Raw genomic sequence first — 23,153 nt, forward strand, 5'->3', positions numbered from 1 at the left:
GGAAATTATGGCATGGAAGGGGAAAGAGCTACTAATCACTGTATCACTTTATCTTCTTCACAGCTGGGACAGTCAGTCTCAAAATAAATTTCTTTGCAATGCTGGTACAACCACTGAAAACAACCATGCAGAAGTGTTTTAAAGGACTCTTTTCTTTCTGGCTTACTTAAAGAACAGCATACCAGAAATACCACAGGAGAGCATTTATCAAGATTGATACTGCAACCCTCGTTTTTGTTGGATGGAGGCAGATTAAGATAGGAAGTTTCTTTTCATAAATGAAGTGATAAAACACCATTGTAAAAGAGGCACTTGTGAACACATTGGCTTTTCTGTCTCATCTTTTCACTGCTCAGCCTTTGATTATTTTTTGCTTTTCCTTGAACTTATTTTTGCATCTTCTTGAACTGCAACATTTATTTCAGACACTGATTGTAACTTATCTCTAAGAAAAACTAATTATAAAACAATCTTCTAAAATTTATTGGATTTTAATCGGAGAGTCAATACAACTAATGAAATCTACTCCTCTTCTGCATTTTTGCTGGTTCCACAATAACCAGCATAATTTCTGAGTAAGGAAAGACATTTTGCTCTTACTAAGCAGGAATTATTAGCACACCTTTGTGAGTTGCAGAGTTAAATTCCACAGAGTTTTCATGGTGCTCTATAGGATGAAAAAGACATTAGTAGAAATCAATGGATACTACGGTGCCAAATGATGCACTTTTAAAAAGGTCATTTTATAGTAGGGAGTAAAACCTGGATTTGATCACTCTGATATATGTCCTCCTTCTGCAGCTCTTATCAGACCAAAACAAACAGAAACCAGCTCGAAATTGTCCCTGGCAGTAAGAAAATGCACCGGTCAAAAGTTCAGATTCAGGTTCAAGTCCACTCCCTAAAGTCAAAGAAAATCAAAATGTTCATTGCAACTGTAGTTGCCTTGTTTGATCCACACTAGTGACAAATTTTTCCTTTGGTGGAGGTTCCTGTATCAGGCCTTATATACACATAAATATATATATATATATATATACATATGTACATATATATATACTTTTTTTTTCCTCTCATTGCTTCCTTGCCATTCCCTAGCCATTGCTAGGGGGCAGTCATTGGCACAATTCTGCATTTTTTAAATATTGTGTTATACCAATTTATCTTGTCCCTAATAAATATCATCTCTCAATAGTTCCTTGAATCCAGAGTTTGAAACTGGAATGAGTGGTGCATTTACAATACCAACCAAATACAATTAAAATACCAAGTGACTTACAAATAATCCTTTCTGGTTTTCAGTGACAAATTAGTCATATCTGAAGCAACAATGCAAAACCTGTATTTCAGCTGGCTGCCTTCATAAACTGCTATAGCAATTGCTCATAGGTAAATTAGGGTTTCTGATGTAAACATCACTAAAATCTACACCAGGCTTGTGCTGACAAAGTGCAGCAACGGAACACAATATCCACCTTTCCAGATTGCCAGCATCAAAAACCTGATAACAATATGTTTCCCTGCCTGGTTGCACTCTGGAGATAAAATTAAGAAATAATTCTCATAGCACTGCAGAGGGTAGAAAATATTTCCGTTTCATGAGGAATATCTTTAGATTCTCATCTGAATAAAGTAAAGCAATTTAAAGTAGTATATAAACACATATAACATGCATGAAAATGAAGGATAGACCTATATTTTAACAGGACACAACAAATGAACAGAACATTCCCATACAAAATATTGCACTCTTAGAAAACTCTTCAAAAGGATCACATTAAGAGAGAAAAAAAAAATAGGGCAAAAGAAGAAGAAAAGCAGGCAGAGTTTCCTGGGCTAAAAATCCAAACCCTCCATCCTTTAATTTACTAGATTATATTTTCATAATTCTAGTCCATCAACTCTACATGAAAGCACACAAGTGAGTGCCAAATCAAGAGAATTGGGCATTTAACATTGCAGAAACATCAGCTATGCCTTGGTAATCTCTGACCCCTGTTTCCTCTTAAGGGGTTGTGGGATTAAAGGCTTTTATCTCAAGTTTATTGGCTCTTTAATAACCTTTTTGCTTTATTGGATTATACTTGTATAAGTTTTCTAATACAGCACTATGAGGCTATTAGATATGTGCTGCCAAGAAATGGAAGTCATTCACCAAGAAGTGCCACATCATTTGAATTTTTTCTTTTGCCCTAAATTTAGGCATATTATGTGTTAAATCTATTCTCAATATGCACAGAATACATTTCTTCACTGTTTATCTGTGACATTATTTTGTTTTTACCATTGTCTGAGCTTCCAAGCTGGCTCAACAGTTTTCAAACACAATGTAAAATAAATAATAAATCACTTTCTAGCACCTAGTCTCACTGATACTCTTTACTTCAGCATTCCATCTATATTTTCACCCTCTGTTTTTTGTGCTCACAGCTATTTTCTGTCTGTAGCTCCAAAAGCTCCTCTGTAAACTGCACAACAAACCCAGTGCTGCACAAGGCCTGGGAGTGTTCTCTATCTTAGTGCACATTATTGTTACACTCTGTAGTAGCTGGGAAATTCACTTTAGGCAGTGAATTGTACCCATGCAGATTCAATGCTGAATTCTAAATTTAAATCACCAAAACACTATAGGGTGCAGTTTCATGTCTATGCTTCCTATGTGGGAAGCACAAAGAATATTCTGTCTGAAAATATCCAGCAGAGATTTTTATTGAAATGAATGTGATCCTTCTGGGTACAAGCATTCCAGCTTTGTACTTCCTTGCCTTCATACTTCAGCCCATGGATGTGACCAATTAAGCACATAACAGGGCCCAATACCATCCCAATATAGTTATTCTTTTTTTATGGAGAGCCCATTAAGCACACAGATCCTGGCAGTCAGAGCCGACTGATATTAAATGAGTTTCTCAGGGACTCTGGGATTACAGATCAAGAACCTTCACTAAAGTACCTGATTTGCCACAGACAGTGTTGGACCTGTGAGAAAAATCCATTGCCAAGTATTTGATGGAAGCAAAGCAAATTCCAGGAGGGAAAGGGTGACATTGGGCTGGTTCATTGCTACCATGGCCATTGCTTCAGGTGTCTGCATTCCCAGACTGACCTTCATCCTCAAAGCAAATCAATTCACCAAGTACTTAAAGGAATTTCAGTAATCCACTGCCTGCAGTATTATCCAATAATAATCATTACATCTTCCCCATAAAAAAATACTTTTTATATAGGGTATATTAAATTTACACTTGTCCCACATACTTTTGATCTGACCACTCCCAACCGGGCAGTTTTACAGCTGAGGAGAAATTGATTCTTTCTCCCCATATACAGGAAGGTGCCAACACAATTCCCTCACTACAGAAGAGGCAGAACATCCCCAGGTGATGGGATTCACACAGAATCATTATTTGCTTTCTGAGCACAGTGGCACCAGCACTCCCACACAGCCACTACTTCTCAGTGTGCTCAGACCAGGAATCAATGTTCAAATCAACACAAAAAGCACACCCCAAATGGATGTGAAACGATGTAGAACTCCAAGGCTGACCTGGACTGAATTTATCCCCTCACTGATGGCAGTGTCATGCAAAGCCAAACCCAAAGATGCTTTGCAAGAATACATATGTTGCCCTGAGTTTGGTGCTTAACAGACATCCCAACAAATACAACCAGTTTTGTTTGCCTCTTTTGATGTAAGAAATTAGAAACTTGGGCAAAAGAAAATACATTGAAAGCCTTTCATTTACATAAATTGGAAAACGATCTGAATTAAACAGACATGTCTTTTCTTTATAGTTGCTAACATTCTTCATGGCTTAAAACTTTCTGCTTGAAGTGGTTTATCATAAATAGACATTTCTGAAGGTCCCCCAAGGCAGACAAGTGCACTTCTAGAGAATTAAACACAGCTTTGTTTGAAAGAAGCCTAAATTTCTTTAATTTCAATGAGAAAAATTGTCAAGTAACATGTAACATCAGCTTTGCCCTGATCATCTCTGATGCAGTTTGTCAGTAATATCCATTCTTAGTTCAAAGCAAACTAATTTTATTTTCTACTACCTAATCTGGAGTATCCATCTGAGTTTCAGTGCTTGCAGAGATGATAAAATGGGTGACAAAGAAACCAGGTAGACTCTGTTTATCCATAGGCAATCTCAGAGTGGAGCAGAATCCCTGTGAGTGTCTCTGCAGACACCCCTCTCCAGCACAAACACAAATTGCAGCCTCCAAGGTTAAATGTTAGCAGATTTCCTCATCTACAATTCTGTCTCCTCTGACCTGCTCATTCACTGCTCCTGGCAGAGTGCAAGGACTAGATTTCAAGCCTTTGTTTAATTAATTTCCACTGCAAGAAATGGATTTAAAGTTTTGTGACTGGGCACGAGGATACCTGAAGGCAGCTCCCAGTGAAACTCCTGCTCTCCCAGCAGAATATAATGGAGTGGCTGCACTGATGGCTGTGAAGCACTCGAGAAATTCATCACTGTCACACAGGTCAGGCAGTGTCCCTGGGCCCTGTAAGGTGCTGACCTGTTCAGAGAAAGGTCATTGTGCTGCAGAAGACAGTTTATAAGTGGAAAAGAGCCCAACATATAGTGATGTTGAAGGCTTTTGATCTAACCAGGAGCATTGTGCACACACTTTTGAGCTAACAGGTGTGTACTGAAGTACATAAATTTTGTGCAGATTTTGTGTGACATTTTTCAGACACATATATTTTAAAGAATTTAATTTAGCTTTCTCTTTATTACCCTTGATCAAAAACTTCATCAGTGCTTTAAAGCAGGAATTTCTGCTCCTCAACATCTGCATGTTCTTACTTCAGGCAGTGGTTTACAGAGTTTCAGTGAATTTTGCAAGCAGGATATGGGCTCTTACCATCAGCCTTGATGTTGGAACCCTAGATGCTAAGAATTTTAGACTTTGTTTTTTTTAGACACAGACCCTCAAAATAACATTACATTTAACCTGAAGATGTAGAGAAAGCTTTTAAAATTAATTGATAACACTGAGATTATAAGTGTATAATTTGAATAAAAGTGTATAATATCATGTAGTAGAAAACTTAAGAGTTTAAAATTTTAGAATATAGTAATATATAAAAAACTAAGATAGAAGTTTTAAGGCAGTAACTAATCCTTCTTCCTCTTTATAAATTTGAATAATATTGTATAATGAGACAGAAAAATATACATTACAAGATATTAGTAATTAGTTACTGAGTTAAAAGAAAAAATAATTTAAGTATAATTTCTTAATTAGATAGTTTTTCCTCAAAAGACCTTGTAAAAATAGATACAGAACCATTTTTTTAGCTTGATACTGTAAGACTCATGACTTGTAAGACTCTAATATAGTTAAAAAATAATAAACATCTAAGTCTGAACACAAAATACCATCTCAAACAATTTCCATCCTGATCCTGACAAAAACAAAACAAAAGATAAAAACTTAACACTTTGGTTCTAAAAACCCTCCCAAAACCCACAGCATCCACCCATTAAAAAAAAAAATAATTACTGCAACGAGAAACCAGGAAAACTATAATGCTTATTGACTGCTCCACACAAATCCCTGTGCACCCAGAACTGTCCAAGGCCCTGAGCTCTGTTGCTCTCAGCCTTGCAGCAGTTTCATATGCAAAATAAATCAGTAAGATTCTTTCTGCTTGGGATAAACCATTGTGAAATTTGGATATTTCTTCCACATTTTTACGAAGCTGAAATGCACAGGCTGACAGCATAACTCACACTGTATCGATTCCATGCCAGGGCTCGTTAATGGAGAAGCCAATTCTCACTGAATGTATGACCTACTGATATCCCAAGGCAGTTTTTGTCTCAAATACCTCCAAACACACTGAATTATTTAGAGCACAAAAACGTTACAAATGCTTGGTACATCTGCACATCCATACCTGGGTGCACAGGTCTAAATATCCATCAGCACCTTTGTGAGCACACAAACACACCAAAATGTGGCTGAATGCACCACCACCATCACATGGCTTTAATAAAGCCTCAGGTCCTTCAGCCTCTCACTAAACATCACCCACAGCTCCCCTGGGGCAAAATAATTTAACCTGTAATTTGCTTAAGTGTAATGGATTTATAGTGACAAATCTGGTCATTGTCAATCTATTGATCTGAAGTTGCAATTTACTGATCCTTTTTGTGTCATTAACCACTGTTTTGGAAAGAGCCTGTGGTGATATAGAGTATTTGTCTGTGGATAAACACTCTTTTTTTTTTTTTTGTAAAGTATGAAGCCCAAGTCTTCCTTAGATATTCAAACAAAGCTTTAAAAGCATCAGCCATGACATTTTGTATAAATATTTTCCAACTGCCCCATGGATTTTGGCAAGCATGTGTTCCAACATTAGGAAATGATAAGAGACTTAAGAACAGATATACTGTGAGAAGATATCTTCTTAAATTCTTTATTCAATCAGCTGTGAAAGAGTATAATATCTTAAAAGGACACATTTGGTAGCATGAAAGACAAGTGCAGTGAGGCTTGAGCTTGCTAAATTCATTGCATTCTTCAACCTTAGGGTTGCAAATAGATTATTTTTTAACCTCTCAAGAGGATGGCAGGTATTCTGCAAGCAGCTGGCATTGTGCAGCAATTTAAATAATCTCTATTTGGTAGCTGGTTTAGTGACTGCTAAAAGGAGTGGGTTAAGTTTCTTAGAGGTTTTTTGCTTTTACTCAGTAACTTCTAGGCCAATAGCTTGCATTGCCCAGCCCGACACAATGAATCCACTGCTCCAAATGGATTTGAAGACACAGATTTTGGAGATCTGGGGACTTGATTTCTGAAGCAGAGTCTGAAGGGTAGGTTAAAATGTGACTGTGGAAAATACAGACATAGCTTTTGCTCTGCAAACTGCAGACCTGCCAAACTACTTTGAAATTATTTGTGTAGTCTCTGGGAAATCACTGCAGTTATTTCATAACTCCATCCCAGGCTGTTATGACAGCAGAATGCCTTTTGCCTCTCTCTTGTGTTTTCCTGATCTCTTTGAACAAGGAGGGCTGGAAGCATTATTCATTCAGCCTCCCAGGTTTTTATTAATTGCATTCATGGAATGGGCTTCATTTACTTGGATAGTGCATGAACCTATTGAGCATTTCAATCTGGCAACACCTTACTCTCCAAAATTTACTGAAATTTGCTGAAGTCCTAAATTTTACCTGCATTTTTAATTGATTGTATATCACTTATCTTTCTTTGAAACTTGCACCCAGTACACAGACAGATGGGTGCACTGAAGCATGATATTAATCAAAAAGAAATCCAAAAGTCTGCCACAGCATATGAGCATCTCAGGCCATCCACAGAGCTGAGTGTGCTCTGCCAGTCTGGGCAGAGAGTTTGGAATCCCCTTGGTTCTGCACAGAAAAATACCCACATTTTCATGCAGATAGAACACTGTACATGGTATTTATCAACAAGACATCCTCCCTCTAGCCTGCTCGTGTGGCTGGTTCTGATGCTGGGGCTTCTGCTGCCTCCATCTGCTCATTTGCCACTGCCATGACAAACCCTCTGCTAGGAGGAGGCACAAGGGGAGCACAGTCCCAAACTTCACATGGGAAGAGGAGCAAACTTGTCACTGCATTAAGGATGGAAGGATTGGTCCAAAAGGTCACTATCTGACACTCCCAACAAATCTTTGGCTCTGATAATACAATGGGATTTCTAGAGCAGAACATAATATATAGCTTGGGACAAATTCAGTGTCATGCTACACCATACATAGTATTTTCAAAATATATTACAAAGTCCTTGGCCTTGCCTAGAGTGTAATTCTCCCTGTAGTTTCTATCTTAATTGTATCAGAAAGGAATGACAATGCCTGTGCTGGATGTATACATGTGTGCTTTGGGATTCACACACCTTTTAAACCTATGGAATTGCACAGATTCACTCACTCAGACACATTTTTCCTATACAGTTGACACAAATGGAATCTGCATGAGCCAATCGGTGTGGTATAAAAACGCAATTATTAACACAGTCTAATGTGTGTATTAACAGGAGGGTAAGGCTGTACCTTTCCTTGTGGATGTCTTCAAGAGACCAGCCCCACCAGACACAGGTGAAGGAGAAATGCTATTCCCTGTGAGAGCAGGTGTCCAGACCTTTCCAGGTGAGGAGAGAAAGTTCAGGTCTTTGCTTTACTGAGACCCACCTTATACAACAGCTCCCTATGCCTGGTTTTAGTCTGAATCCATCTTTTCAAAGCATTTCTAAAGCCACAGATATTTCAAGAGGCCTTTTTTCTGATGACCACGGGGGTATGCACAGGCAAACAACTTCACTTGGATGCATCTATTTTAAATTTATTTTTATCTCTCTTGACTCTGGAATTTGGAGCCCACCTCCCTCTGCATACTGAGAAAAGCAGGTTCTGTGCTTTGAAAGTTTGTGTAAGAAAATTTAATTATGAAAATTAACTATTGAAACACACAGCATCATCTCCATTCATTCTACTGGGCTCTGGAACCAGCATGTCTGTGGTGTGGGGAGGGAATGATGGGAGAAGAGGACTGTGCCAAACATAATCCAAAAACGTTATGCATTTCTGTAACCAGATGGTTACCCAGCAGCTTAACACAGAAAGTGAAATCCTTTCTTATTATTGCTCACCACACAGAGACAGATAAAGATAACAGGCCTGGTAGTGCCATGCTGAAAACTCAGTATGAGCTCCTTCCCACATTGCACTTTTATGACTCTTTTTGAGTTCCTCTCTTCTCTTCAAAACAAAAGTGTTCTTAAAGTTTGATGTTCGAGCATCCTATTTGTGTTTCAGTGTATTATTATACACGACCAAGGATTTTAAATGTGCATTTCTCTGACAAGTATGAATTGTGATAGGATTTAGCATTTACATCTTACAGTCTGGCTTCAAGCTCTTCTCACACTTGATTTGTATCTTGTGTCTTAGTGGATAACAAAAAAGCACTTTTATATGAGCTATAAATTTTATGCAGATTCTTTTTTTACACTGAACCCCATACTCAAAATCCAAATTGCATAATAACAGTACATGCCAAGCAGCCAAATCAATACCCCAATATTAAATAAAATGTGTTATACTTTCAAGAATATAAGATAAAATAATATAAAGAGCATTACGAATCCTTTGAAGCACAACAAAGGGAGCCATAGTTAAAATTTTAACAAGTTAGAATCATTAGCTAAACAAATCCTGACAGCCTAGCTTTGCACTTCCAGTCACACATGCTCAGAACAAAGGCTTGATATGTGAGGCAACTTTAATAGGTCCCTCTGCATATGACTAATTTTTCCTCAAACAGTCATTTTTTATTTCGTATTTTCCTCTGGATCCTGAAATGTCACATTTTATTAATCTGTGTCACTCATGTGGATTGTTAAAAGAACAGACTAGCACTGGAGGAAGTGCTTCTCATCATTACCATACGTATGTGGGATGACAAAGGAATGTGCTAAAATTCGGAGTAACAATTATTAAAAGTAGAACAAGCAAGAATAGAATATAACCTGTTTTCCTTTAACCACATTCCAAACTGCACTTAGAGAAATGGCAACAGCAAGAACAGGTCCAGACCAACCCTGGTTTGTGTTTGGTCCCTCAATAAAACACAAAATAGGGTCAAATTCACTGGCCCTTGCACCAACAGTGGCAGAGCTGAGTCTATCTCAACAAAGATCCAAAGATGATAAAACTGGACATTTGTTTTTATTCCTTTTAGGTCAAGTTCTCTGCTTGAGTGAAAACATTTCCCAGCATTCACAGAATTAGCCAAGAGCAGAAACAATGCAATTTGAATAAACTGCCTCTCCCCTCAGACAATAGTGGCTGAGGTGACCTCTAAGGTTATGTCCTGGGTTGTAAGATAAGCTTGTATTCCATTTGCCATCTGTTGAAGGAAAAACCGGTTGGACAGGTTTTTGTTATCTCTCTCAGAGACAATGGTTTTGCCCTGTAGAGGCAATGGTTTGTTTATATACCATTGACTGATTCAATGAAGGGCTAGTAAATGTAACACCGTGAGGGGTCCCACCCAGAGGGGGGAAGCCAAGCACTCTATTGTTGTTTAAAGGGGTAGCTTTTTGGGGAGAGGAGGCAGCTCTCTGGGCGGGACTCCGAGAGAAGCAGCTCTCTCTCTCTTCGCGGGATTCCTGGAGAAGCAGCTCTCTCTCTCGCTCTCTCTTCGGCGGCACCCGCAGCGAAGCAGCCGGCGCGCGCGGAGGCGACGGCAGCGGAGCTCAGAGGCAACCCCGGCGCAGAGGAAGACCGGCCCCACTGCCACCAGATCTTCAGAGGAAAACTGTACCCTTCTAAAGATCACCACTGCAGCTGCAACTCATCAACTATTGCAAGGGAAGCAATTGTCCCAGCAGAACTGATACTGGCATCCCTCAGGTTCTGGACTTTTTCTTTCACTGGTTTTGTTTGTACCGATTGCATTTGCCTTTTTTTAAATTGTTGTCTAGTTTTCTCCTAGTAAAGAATTGTTACTCCCACTCCCATATCTTTGCCTGAGAGCCTTTTAATTTAAAGATCCTGGTAATTCAGAGGGAGGGGGGTTTGCCGTTCTCCACTGCACAGGAGGCTTTGCCCTCTTTTACAGACTCCTGTCTTGTCGAACCAAGACAGGTTATAATACCCATGCAGAATTCAACATGACTGTATGGCACCTTAATGAAGGTACAGCACACACTGGGACAGCAAGGGGCTGAGAAAGCTATGGAGGTTTCTGAGAACAGAAATCTGTTCTAAATTATACATTTTAAATGGCATATCCATTCTCTTAATAACAAAGAGCAATTGTAAATTTATTTTAACAAAAAAATGGAATAAAAAAGAAGAAATAGTAGAGAAAATAATATAGAAATTTGAGGAATAAAAGATACAAAAACTTAATTGAAAGTTGTGTAGAAGATATCTCCAATTCCAAAACATTTGCCTGAGGAACAGGCAGTACAAACACATCTACACAGCCTATCCCAAAGAGGAAATAAAACCAAACAAACTACTGAAATAATTATCACAGCTCAGTTGTTTACCAACTTGCTCCAACAAAACCAAAATATTATCACAAAAATAAAATAAGCACACTGCACTGACAGAACCACTAGGTTGCAGAGGGAGGATACCTAAGGTTATAGAACAATCTTTAACAGTTTACATTCACTAGGTGTAAATATATTTATATTTCTAATTGATACCAGTAAGCAGTTTATCAGTAATTATCTCCTTTAACTGCCCACATCCACACTGCAGCTTTCCTGTCTCTGCTTCACAGAATTATCTCTTCCTAAGCTTTATCTCTTCCAGCTTTACTTAGTGAATTTTGAGGACCAGATTAAGTCTGAAGAGTAGCTGGATTGAGTAAAACAGAAATCCTCTTCCTCTCACAGAATGCAAAGTTGCAGATGGACACTGAAAATTCCACTGAGAGCTTTCCTTGGAATTGATTTAAATTAGGAGGCTCTCCAGCTTTCCAATGGTTTCCTAATGAAGTGCTCTATGATTTGTGGCCCTAAATGTAGATGTTCAGAAGCTGAACATTTCAAGATAGTAATGCAGCAGAAAAATGATGTAATTTTATAAAAGATTATTTGCTATATATTGTGACACAGCTACCATAGAGCATAAATGGCATTTGACCCTAACTCTATTATAGCTTCTTCCCTGATATTAATTTGGACATCTGTCTGAGGAGAAAATACAACAGATGGATAGAGGCAGAGATGAAGATCTAAAAAAAAACAAGCAGACAGTGTTTTTCTTGGTACCATCACACGAGGATTAAACAATTTAGGCTTAAAAGATGAACACATAATTTCCCCAGCGTGCCTGTTTAACTGGCCATCACATCAGGCAAACAGAGAGAGAGTTACACAGATGTCAGTGGCAGATCTGAAAATCTGTTCTCATCTTCCTCTGAAGAAGGCTGAGAGGAAAACAAAGAGACCCTTTTAAGCCAACCTAAGACTGGATTTCTTTTTTTCTGTCAAAAAAAATCTGCAGTACTTGAAGTGTATTCAAAACAGAGTGTTTCCTACATAGGCTTGTGGGGTAGAGAGTCTAAAATTAAATTAAAGGTTATATAAAATAGGCAAACCCACAAGTGTTCCCAGCCTTGTCTGAACATGTGAAGAGAAATTTGGCAATTATTCAGCTACATCTGCATTCGTGGCACAGCCTGGAATACCCCCGTGCTTACCTGCAAGAGGCTCTGATTAGTGCCATATTGTTTCCAACCTCCTTGCAAGGAGCAGTGTCAGGAAAGCTGTGTTTCTCCCACACACACATACGGTTACATAGACAGGAATTAAGAAAATATCTTACCTTTCTCTGGCTCTCCACATGGCAAGTAAGACTTCCTAGAGAGGAGGAGCAAAGAAAATAATTAGACATCCAAAAATGAAAACACTGATTTCTGTCCTCACAGACTGGGTGATTAATAAGAAGACTCCCTATATTTTGAAACATTTTCACTGACAAGTTTTGCACAAATCAAACAGTGTGGTTATGCTTAAACAACCCTTACAAATGGTCCATCAACCCCTCAATCTCATCTGGGAAGATGACCTCCCAGCCCCAAATCTGGCAAACAGTATAATGCTGAAACTGTGAGCAGAACATAAAAACCAGGCCTCTCAGAAATCAGATATTACAACAAGTATGAAGGCTGTTAGACTGATCAACAGCAAATGTCTTGAGACCCATGGCTTCTTCAAAACTAGAACTGGAGTAGTTTTAAGTTCAGGTTGTATTTGGAGCTAGCAGACATTTCAGTCTGACCCACTTCATATTTATTCCTATTCCAAGTCTAAAGATGGGAGAGTGACTTTTGAACCAGGCTCTATTGGTTGCATAGCAATCTTCCATTTATTAAGAAATATAGATGTAAAGAAAAAACATTTTCTGTGAAAAGTTAGATTTTAAATTGAATTTTAATCTTCCTGCTCCCACCTTTGAGGCTCTACATAATTCTGCTCCTCACTTCTCACTTGATTTTGTCTCTTCTCTCATCACACTTCACCCACATCACCCCAAAAGCAATTTAACATAAGCAAATGTCCAGCTATCCCAAAGCCACATCTACAGTTGCCTCCCTCTTCTTCAACAAAATATATTTTATTTTAAAAGCTCATTTACTCACATTATTGTCCCTTCCACATTCAACCTGAAGGCTCAGTAACTTGCCCTCCCCTCCAGATCTACTTTACAATTTGTTTGGAATCCTCCATTTCATCTATTCATCTAATTTCTCCTAGATTTCATTAAGCCAAGGATTGCTTTCACTCCCAAACAGCCAGGTTGCTTTGATCATAGTAAAATTTCCTCAGGGAAGCAATTCCTGCTTTCACTTACTGTTACATCTTGCCTTTAAAAACAACAAGGAGATAGATTGGGGCTTAAGATAAATGATTGAGTGGCTCATATGTTATAAAAGCCAGTTTACTCAACACTAATAGTGAAGAGATGTTGACAATTTAGGCAACAATTTATAAGAGTGGAATGAAATCACAATGATTTATTCTGGTGCTCTTCTGTGCCTATAATTCTGGAAGTTACAGGTAAGTCTGTACCAGAGGAAAGGAAAATACAACCTGGATGTGTCAGCATTTCCAGGACTAAAATATTGCTTGCAGATATAGCTGGAGATAAAAATGCACTGCTGGGATTGGAAGGGTCCCACAGACACTGCCAAAGACACGTTGGCAGGACTTCCCTACCCAGGGCTCAGGGAGTCACCCCAACCTGAAATAATTCACCTTCCCAGAGTGCCTGAGGCAGCAGCTCCAGCTGAGGATGAGGAACTCCATAGTACAGATTCTTTATGTTTTAATCAAAACTTAATGTTTACCATTTAACTCAGAATGAGCTGAAATGAAAAATGTTTTCGAGTTGTTGCACCAGATAATTGAGAGTGAGTTCATTTACACCAATTTCTTTAGTCCATTTTCTCACTGTAGGCATCTCTGTGCCACGCAGCTTCAAGAGGTAAACAGAAAAAAGCTTTGCAACCTCTCTGGCAAAGAATATTTTTGGCAAACACATTGCAGTAACATGAAGTGTCAGGAAATCAAAGACTTCCTGAGCAGTTCAGTAAATATCTCTAAAGAAATCCAAAGTACTGAGTACAATCCCTTACAAGATGTGAAGACCCTTCTTTAAAAACCTGCAGTCTGAATAAAGTCACCTTCTTATACTGAATGCCCTCCTGGTAAGTATAAAAAGCAGAATAAGAAATAAAAGATGTTGAAGTTAAAAATAATTCTGTCACATGCAATTAATATTTGAACATATAGAGGGTTGTTAAAAGGCTTGACTACTTTATATACATATTTCAGAAACAGAACTGCTCCTTCATGGCCCAGGCAGAGGTGTAATAGGTAAAATATAAATCAAATTAGTACCTTGCTATTAAGATTCCTCTAGGAAGATAAATTTAAATGTTTTTAAATTCATATAAGTATATGGAATTCCTAAACCCACACTAACTTCAGCATCCTCAGGAGATATCCATAACCTCCTCAAAACTTCTCTGATTCAGCCTTGTATTAAGTGGCACCTGATCTGGTTTGGGTTAACTGGGATTAATTAGCACAACCAGGAGACACACAAAAACCACTTAGTGCTGGCACCTGATCCTTTTTAATGCTTTCTATTCTAACCTGAAAATGAGTTACCACTACCCATCCACAAGCTGTGAATCCTGGCTGGGTGCTGAGTGTCAAGTATTCTTTTTCATTAAGTTACTACACAAAAAAGTGAATAAAAGTCTCCCGATCTTGGCCAGTCATGACTTCTCCCTCCATATCCAGCATATCCTCTTTTCTACAGTTTCTTCTCAGAACCCCCTCCTCACTGGCAAAATGTAACCATTTGTAAGTTTTGGAGGCCCATTTGCACCTTTCATTCCCCACGATGGTCACTTCCTGGGTGAGATGAGACTTTTCCCAAAAAGCTTTGCACCCTTTAAGACCTTAGAAGAAAATTTTGGTGGGTTGTTTTCAAATTATCTGCAGAATTCCAGGTTTTAGGCTAATTTTAGGAATGGGGAGTGAATCCAAGTTCACTCCCCAGAGAGCTGAGAGTGTATATCTACAGTGGACATAACTTCAGGAAGCAAATTTACATCATTCACTCTGCGTTGATGCAGATGTTAGAACTTTTCCTAGAATTTCACCACTGTTCTTGAACCTCCAGTCACAGATATATTTTAACCTCATGAGGACTGAAATGTTTTTTCATATGGGCTGAGGCAGCTATTTTTTTCTACATTTTTTAGTAAGTAAAACTGTATTTAAACTACAATATCTGAAGCAAGCTTACTCATTTAACAGCAACTTGAAAGGCACAAAAAGACTCAGGCAAACAAAATTATTAAACTAATAATAAAAAAAAAAAAAACTTTTAATTTTGAGCTATTACCAGTCAGTGATAGGAAAAAAACCTCCCAGTACCTCATCTATTAAAGAATGTGCCAACTAAATATACCCCAAAAAACCTTCATCAGTATATTCAGGGGGAAGAGCTGCCAGCAACTCGTTTAGCAGAGCAAGGGCACAGCCCCAGCTCTCTCTAATTACACGTGCACAGCCCAGCGTGTTCCTGGTGACAGCAGTAAACAGGGGCTGATGGAAACTGCTAATTTAGAAATTAGGCACCAAAAATAGAACCTTAATCTGCCACTCCAGTGAGTCTGACAGCAGAAGGGATCCATTAATCTGAAGTTTCCCAGAGCAGCCAATCTGGTCTCGGCCAGGGGTGTGTGACAAGCAGGTTATGGATGAGGATCTCAGTGCTCCACCATTCCCTGGACTTCTGGGAATATCCTGCACTTTATTCTGCTCCAAGTAGCTTGAGAAACAAAAATGTCCCTTCAATCTGATGCATTTAAACTGAATCATACTTCTCTTTTGGTGTAAATCTGTTTGCTGTCTGTCTGTTAAGTCAGTGGTAGATGCTTTCATCATGAATGACAGAAAAACCTTTGTATGGACTTTGTGCACCCTGAGCTCAGCAACAGAAAGAAAACCAAAAATTGTCCCTTCATTGCCAATATTAAGCATTGAAAGAGTTCTGTAATTTTGGATCTCTGCAGTGCAATGGCTTTGAGGGGAGTGGGCTCCAGCCCATGGACAAGCCTGCACAAAGAATCACCTTCCTGCTGTGGCAGGGCCTTACTGCAGTTATTCCAGAAAACAAACGCAGAGAATATAAGGAATGAGTGATCCTAAAGCAGTTACATTGGTTGTTAAACATGTCTTTGATTGGGGAGGCGATGCTGTATTTTAGTAACAGTGAGTTTTATTAAAAGGAATAAATAAGCACACATCTTCTTTGGGTAAAACTGAGAACACTCTTACAGTAAGCAATCACTAACATTTAACTGTATGGATTTTATTGTTAAATTAATATTAAACTAATTAATGTTGAAGACAGGTCAATGAAAGTCACAAGTTCCTTTGCTGTTTATTAACATGCCATGATGTGTGGCAAGCAAATTTCTCTCTCTCTCAGGATTTTTCATAGAGATGCACAGAGAAATGAAAGAGAAAATTCTATTTCTGCTCCTTGTTTTTCCTATGTGGAATGTGTTTGGAGAATTGTTTACCTGGAGTGAGTGCTTGATTGGATTCTGGTGAGGATTGTTTGAGCCTGGTGGCCAATCCAACCCACCTGGGGCTGGACTCTCAGAGAGGGTCACGAGTTGGGTTAAAATTAGAGCTAGAGTCAGAGAAAGTAGTATGTAGTTTTAGTATCCTCCTTTTATATAGCATATTAATGTATTTTAGCATAGTTATAATAAAGAAATAATTCAGCCTTCTGACTTGAGTCAGACATCATCATTTCTTCCCATTGGGTTCACCTGCATTTATAATAATGATGTATAGTCCATGTATTAAAAAAATGTGTACATATATGTGCATGCATATAGAAAATGGGAGTTTAATATAAAAATATATTTTAAAATCTATATAACAGTAAGCATATTTCAAAGTGATGACTCCATTTTGTCGCTTCCTGCCTTTCTGAAAAAGCATGAAGGAGCAGTCTTCTTCCTCACCTGGGGATGAATAACTCTCCTTTTACTCAACTATAGTTTCATATTGTTTCTTCTCTCCAGCACGACAGCCATGCACAGAAATAATTCTTTGTGGTATCTGAGAGGGACATCCTCCTGAGACACTGCAAAGTGCTTCACAAGGAGATGCATCATACCAGAGCCATAACAATATCTTGTTCCTGCACACCCTGAGCCCTGAGCTGTGGCTCTGCAGCCACCCAGGGCAGGGCTGAAGCCCATCCCACATCTCTGCCCCTCCAGCACAGCCCCATCAAAGTTAGAACAGCCTTAATTGCACCCCAACACCACACACAGTGTTTTCCTTCCAATCCCTCTGCAAGTTTAGCCTGAATTCAATATGTTTCCACTGTAGGCTATGTTTACTGAAATAAAGCTACATTCAACTATGGGCAACCTGTCTTTGAACATATGCTGTAGGCAGCAATCTAGCAGAGAAATGGGCGACAAGCTGTGAGACTAAACTTTTATCATCGGCTCCATAAATCAAGATGAAAGCTGTAGACTTCCTCCTGTGGACCTCATACAGCCTTGAGAAAGAAAGTTAAAATATTAAGATTGAAAGAACCAAATAATATAAAGAGAAGAGAAAAAACAACTCAAAGTGAAAATTAGTTGAAGCATTTGTCCAGTGCAAAACAGAGTTCCCAAGAAAGCACAATTCAATATATTTTTTTAACTATATACTTGACATCAATTACTAATTAGTAAGATTAATGATGTCTGGGCCATTCAAAAGTCTTTTTTCTTCAGTCCCATTCATGTTGTTTGCACAGACTTCCCACTAATTCAACCGTACAGCAAGTTATACTAGCACAGCTTTAGTGCAGCAAGTAAGAGAGTCTTCTTGGTAATTATCACCTGTCAGCTAATTAAGCAATTTACAGCATATCATACAGGCAGGTAATAGCACCTGAAGCCCCATAAACAATAAATCCATATATATTCCATTAAGTTTCCAACATATGCAAAATTACTGTAGAGACTGTGGTTTGCAGTGATGTTTTTGCACTAATAATGAATAGTAAACCACTGTCCTTTGTGATCTCTGGGGAGGATTACAAAATTCCTAAATTCCTCAATGTCTGGTTAAAAGAGACTTTGCAATTCTATTGAGACCCCCCCCCTGCAGAGCTGCCCCAGCCTGGCCAGCACAGGAGGGACCTGGAGCTGCTGAGAGAGCCCAGAGGAGGCACAGGAGGAGCAGGGGATGGAGCAGCTCTGCTGGGAGGAAAGGCTGGCACAGCTGGCATCGCCCACCTGCACAGGAGGAGCTTTGGGCTGAGCTCAAGGCGCCCTGCAGGGCCTGGAGGAGCTGCAGGAAAGATGGAGAGAGACAATTGCCAAGGGCTGGAGGGACAGGACACAGGGAATGGCTCCCAGTGCCGGGCTGGATGGGATGTTGGGAATGAGGAATTGTTCCCTGGCAGGGTGGGCAGCCCTGGCCCAGGTGCCCAGAGCAGCTGTGGCTGCCCCTGGATCCCTGGCAGTGCCCAAGGCCAGGTTGGACACTGGGGCTGGAGCAGCCTGGGACAGGGAAAGGGGTCCCTGCCATGGCAGGAGTGGGATGAAATTATCTTTATGGTCCCTTCTAATCCAAACCATTCTATGATTCTATGCATTTTTTCCTACCATTTAAGCTATCCCTTCCTGCATGGCATGACTTCTTTCACATCAGTAGGATAAAAGAAATAACCTTACACCGAGCACTAGCATCTCATCTAGAAAGGCACATGCAAAGGTAGGGCTTAGACTTCAAAACAAATAAATACATAAATAAATAATTCATCCCCAGGACAAAGTTGTTCTCTGAAATCCAGAGAGCAAAGCTCACCCCTGATAACTCCTCTTGCCCTGCACGCTCCAGTCCCATTGATCTCACCAGGGCATCCTCTCAAAGTGAGAGCTGCTTATTAGAGCTGAGCTTCAATGTGCACATCTAAGAGGGAAATTTTGTCCTTCAGACAGATCTATGATCAAGACATAAATTTAGACAAAAAGGAAACAGGAGTATGTGAACCACTACTGTATTTGCACAAGGAAAGGGGGTGACAAGACAGGCAACAGGAGTGCCTTGAAATGACCTTTTCTCCTCTGCACACCAAAACTGGGCACAGAAATGGGAAAAACATTCCTGTTGTACCAAATTATGAAGTTCATTACTCCAAGCAGTACAAAGATAAATTATTACAACAATTTTGCCCTTATTTTTTACATGCTAGTTGTCATGTCCTCTTCTACTCTCTCTCTAATATTATACAGATTCCATCTTTTCATTTAATCTTCCCAGTCTTGGAAATAATGAACCACAAAAAGTCAACAGGAACCTTCATACTTACCACATTGTCTTGTAAAGGCATCAAATAAAAAAGAGCTGTAATATCTTTCTGACTTCCATTCCTGCCAACATGGCTCTGACAGAACACACATTTCAGAGACCTCCTGTATGTTTTTGTTCTTTGAGCTTTCTCATTCAGAGATTTTTAATTTAACCATCTCAGACTAATGGTAAAGTGCTCAAGAGCTAAGTACAATCACAATATTAATATTTCTGCCATTTTGGAGCATTATGTAAGGTATATCTCCTGATATGACACCTGATATGGCCACAACAAACCAAAATTATTCCTATTATATATAAAGGCAAATTTTCCTTATTTCATTTATTTAATTTCCTTATTTCATTTTCCAAATTCAAATTCATATGCATGCACATTGTATCTCTCTGACACAAATCTATTCAAGATGCTATTTACAGTGTGCTTTTTTACCTACATACAAATTCTACTATCAGCAGAAAAAAAAGAGGTTTATTGTCAAATTCCCATTTTATCTTCTAACATTTGCCTAGTGGGAAAGCATAAAAGAGACAGGTGACCTCTTGTTTGGGGGTTTGGATCAGTGCTTAGTAATTCCCTGAGACAAATCCGACTTAAGGAGCAACATTCTTGTTTCTTTTTTTTTTTTTTGTTAGATCTAAATATTTGAGCTACAGAAAATGGATTTACCTGTCAAAAATCATAGGAAAAAACTGACGTGTTTCTAAAACTCACTCCAGATATTTGAGTTTAATTTGAAATAAAAATTGTATTGAAATAAAATTCTGCTAATTCTGGTGTGCCGCTGAGGTGAGGAATGCAGAGATTCCAGGTGCTGGGCGGTTGTCTGAATAAGGATGTTGTTTTGGTTTGAAAAGCAAAACTAGTGAGAGGCTTTAAGTTAGAAATACAATTTATTAGGAAACGGGAACAAAGGACTAAATATATACAATAGCACAAAAGAAGAACCACTGACAGAGTTAGAGATACAACCTGACACTCGCTGGCTGGCGGTGGTAGCAGATGTGGTTCTGTCCAAGCAGTGCTCCTGCAGACTGATGGAGTTTCCCTCTGGAGGTCCAGCGTAGAGAAGGTCTCAGCTGTTCCTCTTGGAAGAGGGGATCTCCTTGCTGCCTGCACAACCCCGTTTATATCCTTGATAGCATCGTTTGGCTCCTCCCTCTGGGCGGAGCATCTCACAATGGAATGCTGTGATCTTCTCAGCCATGTGGCTGAAGGGACTTATCTTGGAGTCCCAAGATAAGGAAATAAAGGGATTGCAGCTCGAGGTGGTAATGGAATACACCCCAATTTTATAACCTAGGACAGATGTGCAGAACCAGAATATTTAACACTCCAGCATTTCCAGACAGAATTTCAAACCTCAGCCAGCTGGACTCTAAACACTGGAACCCAGTGAGAGGACACTGTTCCACAGCCCTGTGCCACCCCACACTGTGGCTCTGCCACACGGTGACCATGGGAGCAGTTTCACAGGTTTGGAGAAAAGTGACAGTGCATGGGAGTGCTCTATTGCTCAATTTGTCACTGCAGACACAGCTTCTCCTCACCTCAGAGAAGGGCTTTTGAGGAAACTTCATGGGAAACCAAAGGACACCGGGAATAAGGGCAGGAGTGAAGTCACAAAGCTCTAAGGATGTCCTGCTGTTCTTCCTTTCATCACCAGGAACCTGGTGCCCTTGGCAGCTGCAGCTCTATCCTATCTTTGTCAGCTGACAGTGGGGAAAAAAAGATAGACCTTATCTCCTACTGATGTTTCTCAGCTGTCATCCAGCTAGAAAAATCCTGCCTTCATAAAATAAATTCAGGAAAACACTGTTTTTTTGGTGTCCTTGATGAAATGCCTGTGCTGGCTGTGCCTCTCCTCGGGCCACTGGCTGTGGGAGATGGAGATGCAGGGCTCTGCTGGCCTTGTGCTCACACAACAGCTCCAGATCTATTGCTGCAGTGGAGGAATGAATCTGAAGAGAGGAGCAAACTGTGACTGGAGTGTCCCAGGGGGGAGGGACAGAGATTCAAAGATTCACCGTCTCTGTCACTGCAGAAACAGAGCAGTGAACACACCCAGGCAAGTCTGAGTGATCCGGGCTAAACCAGTGCAAATCCTGCAGCAGATCTGAGATCTCTGCTTTTCAAAGCAGATCTCAGTAAATCCCTGAGAGAGCACTGTACACACAGTGAATCTCCACTAGAGCCACATGGGAAAATGTAAATAGTAAATGATATAGTAAAATGTCATCATGGAGCATTTTGGAGAAGTATTGTAAGCTTTTAATGCTGGAAATCAAAAACCCCAGCCCTTTGTGTTCTAAGGAAGAGAATTAAAAGCAGCAGATTTAAATGCAGATAAAGCAAAGGTAACACCTGCTGTAACATCCTCAATTACTTGAGAGGAAGCTGATGCCTACATTAGAGACAAGGAAACATTGGCTGTACAGCTCTTGTAACTGCTACAAGTGCACAAGAATTACACAGCCCAACTGCAGCAGCAGGAAGGGAAAAGCTGCTATTTTATTTAATAGAAACTTTAATGTTTATTAAAATCATACAGATCTTTATTTTAATTATTTGGTTTTTTCTTCAAATTGTCATCTTCCTGGACTTACAATTTTACATTTCTCTAACCCATTTGAAATGGATGATTTAGGAAACAAGGTGAGATAAAAAACTTGAAAGCAGTAACATGATTCATCTGAACCAAGCTCTCTTATCCTCCACTCTGGTTTATGACTCCAGATGCTTCATCAACCACCTGGCCTCCTCATTCCTCTGCTTTGGCTCTAACAGGATATATCAACATTTTGCTTGTGATTCTATTAAAATTTGATGTTTCAGTGCTTTCTCGCTTGGGTGAGACACATTCTTAAAGCTACATAATGCATTTAACAAATCACATCACTGAAGAGATGTTATTCTGGAGGATAATTGATTTTATACTACAAAAAGCTGGGGAGGGCCTTCTTAGGGCCTGGAGGGTCAGGACACAGGGAATGGCTCCCAGTGTCCCAGGGCAGGGCTGGATGGGATGTTGGGAATGAGGAATTGTTCCCTGGCAGGGTGGGCAGCCCTGGCCCAGGTGCCCAGAGCAGCTGTGGCTGCCCCTGGATCCCTGGCAGTGCCCAAGGCCAGGTTGGACACTGGGGCTGGAGCAGCCTGGGACAGGGGAAGGGGTCCCTGCCATGGCAGGGGTGGCACTGGATGGGATTTAAGGTCCCTTCTAACCCAAACCACTCTGGGTCTGTGATGCTGATGGCAGCAGGGGCCATACTGAGGTATTTTCATCAACTCCACATAACATCTTTTTTCTCTTTACCCATTATCTCCATCAACACCTGCACCATCCACTGGGAATGATTCTCTCTATTCTACTCGTGGCTCTCTCACACCATCTGAAATGTAGGACATCACACACTTATTCTTTCAGGATAATTTCTACTCTAAAACACATGGTTTTGGTTGTGACTGTAATTTTGAATAATTATAGTAATTCTTGTGCATTGTGATACATCCAGCCACTGGGTGCCATGGTGTGCTTGGTCTGAATTTGTAAATGTCTGCTATAACAGCTTTTTTGAATTGTAACCTGTGTGACACATTAAGGGCATGGCTCAATCATGCCATGGCCACTTCACCAGAGACATACATCACCTGGGCCTGTGAGGAAGGTATTAAAGTGGGGTAGGGGGTATTAAAACCTGCTTCCAACAGC

At 39.8% G+C, this 23,153-nt stretch overlaps 2 long non-coding RNA genes across 3 annotated transcripts in view; one reads left to right on the plus strand and one right to left on the minus strand.

The window, feature by feature from the left end:
* LOC146766378 (uncharacterized) overlaps nt 1-23,153 on the minus strand; it is a 120,363-nt gene that overhangs the window by 20,863 nt on the left and 76,347 nt on the right. Inside the window, exons 1-3 of one of the 2 annotated variants that reach the window (XR_014957816.1) lie at nt 14,431-15,088; nt 12,353-12,387; nt 10,734-11,954 (exon numbers count right to left, since the gene is read on the minus strand). This is a non-coding gene — a long non-coding RNA (uncharacterized LOC146766378). Of the gene's footprint in view, nt 1-10,733; nt 11,955-12,352; nt 12,388-14,430; nt 15,089-23,153 lie in introns of those variants that run through there. The other variant, XR_014957817.1, reaches the window with a different exon arrangement.
* Nucleotides 554-15,175, plus strand: LOC146766379 (uncharacterized). The gene is made up of 2 exons (XR_014957818.1): nt 554-9,870; nt 10,655-15,175. It is a non-coding gene; the product is annotated as an uncharacterized LOC146766379 (long non-coding RNA).

Source organism: Lonchura striata, chromosome 11 (genome assembly GCF_050655825.1).
Source record: "Lonchura striata isolate lonStrDom1 chromosome 11, ASM5065582v1, whole genome shotgun sequence".
Lineage (NCBI taxonomy): Eukaryota > Metazoa > Chordata > Aves > Passeriformes > Estrildidae > Lonchura > Lonchura striata.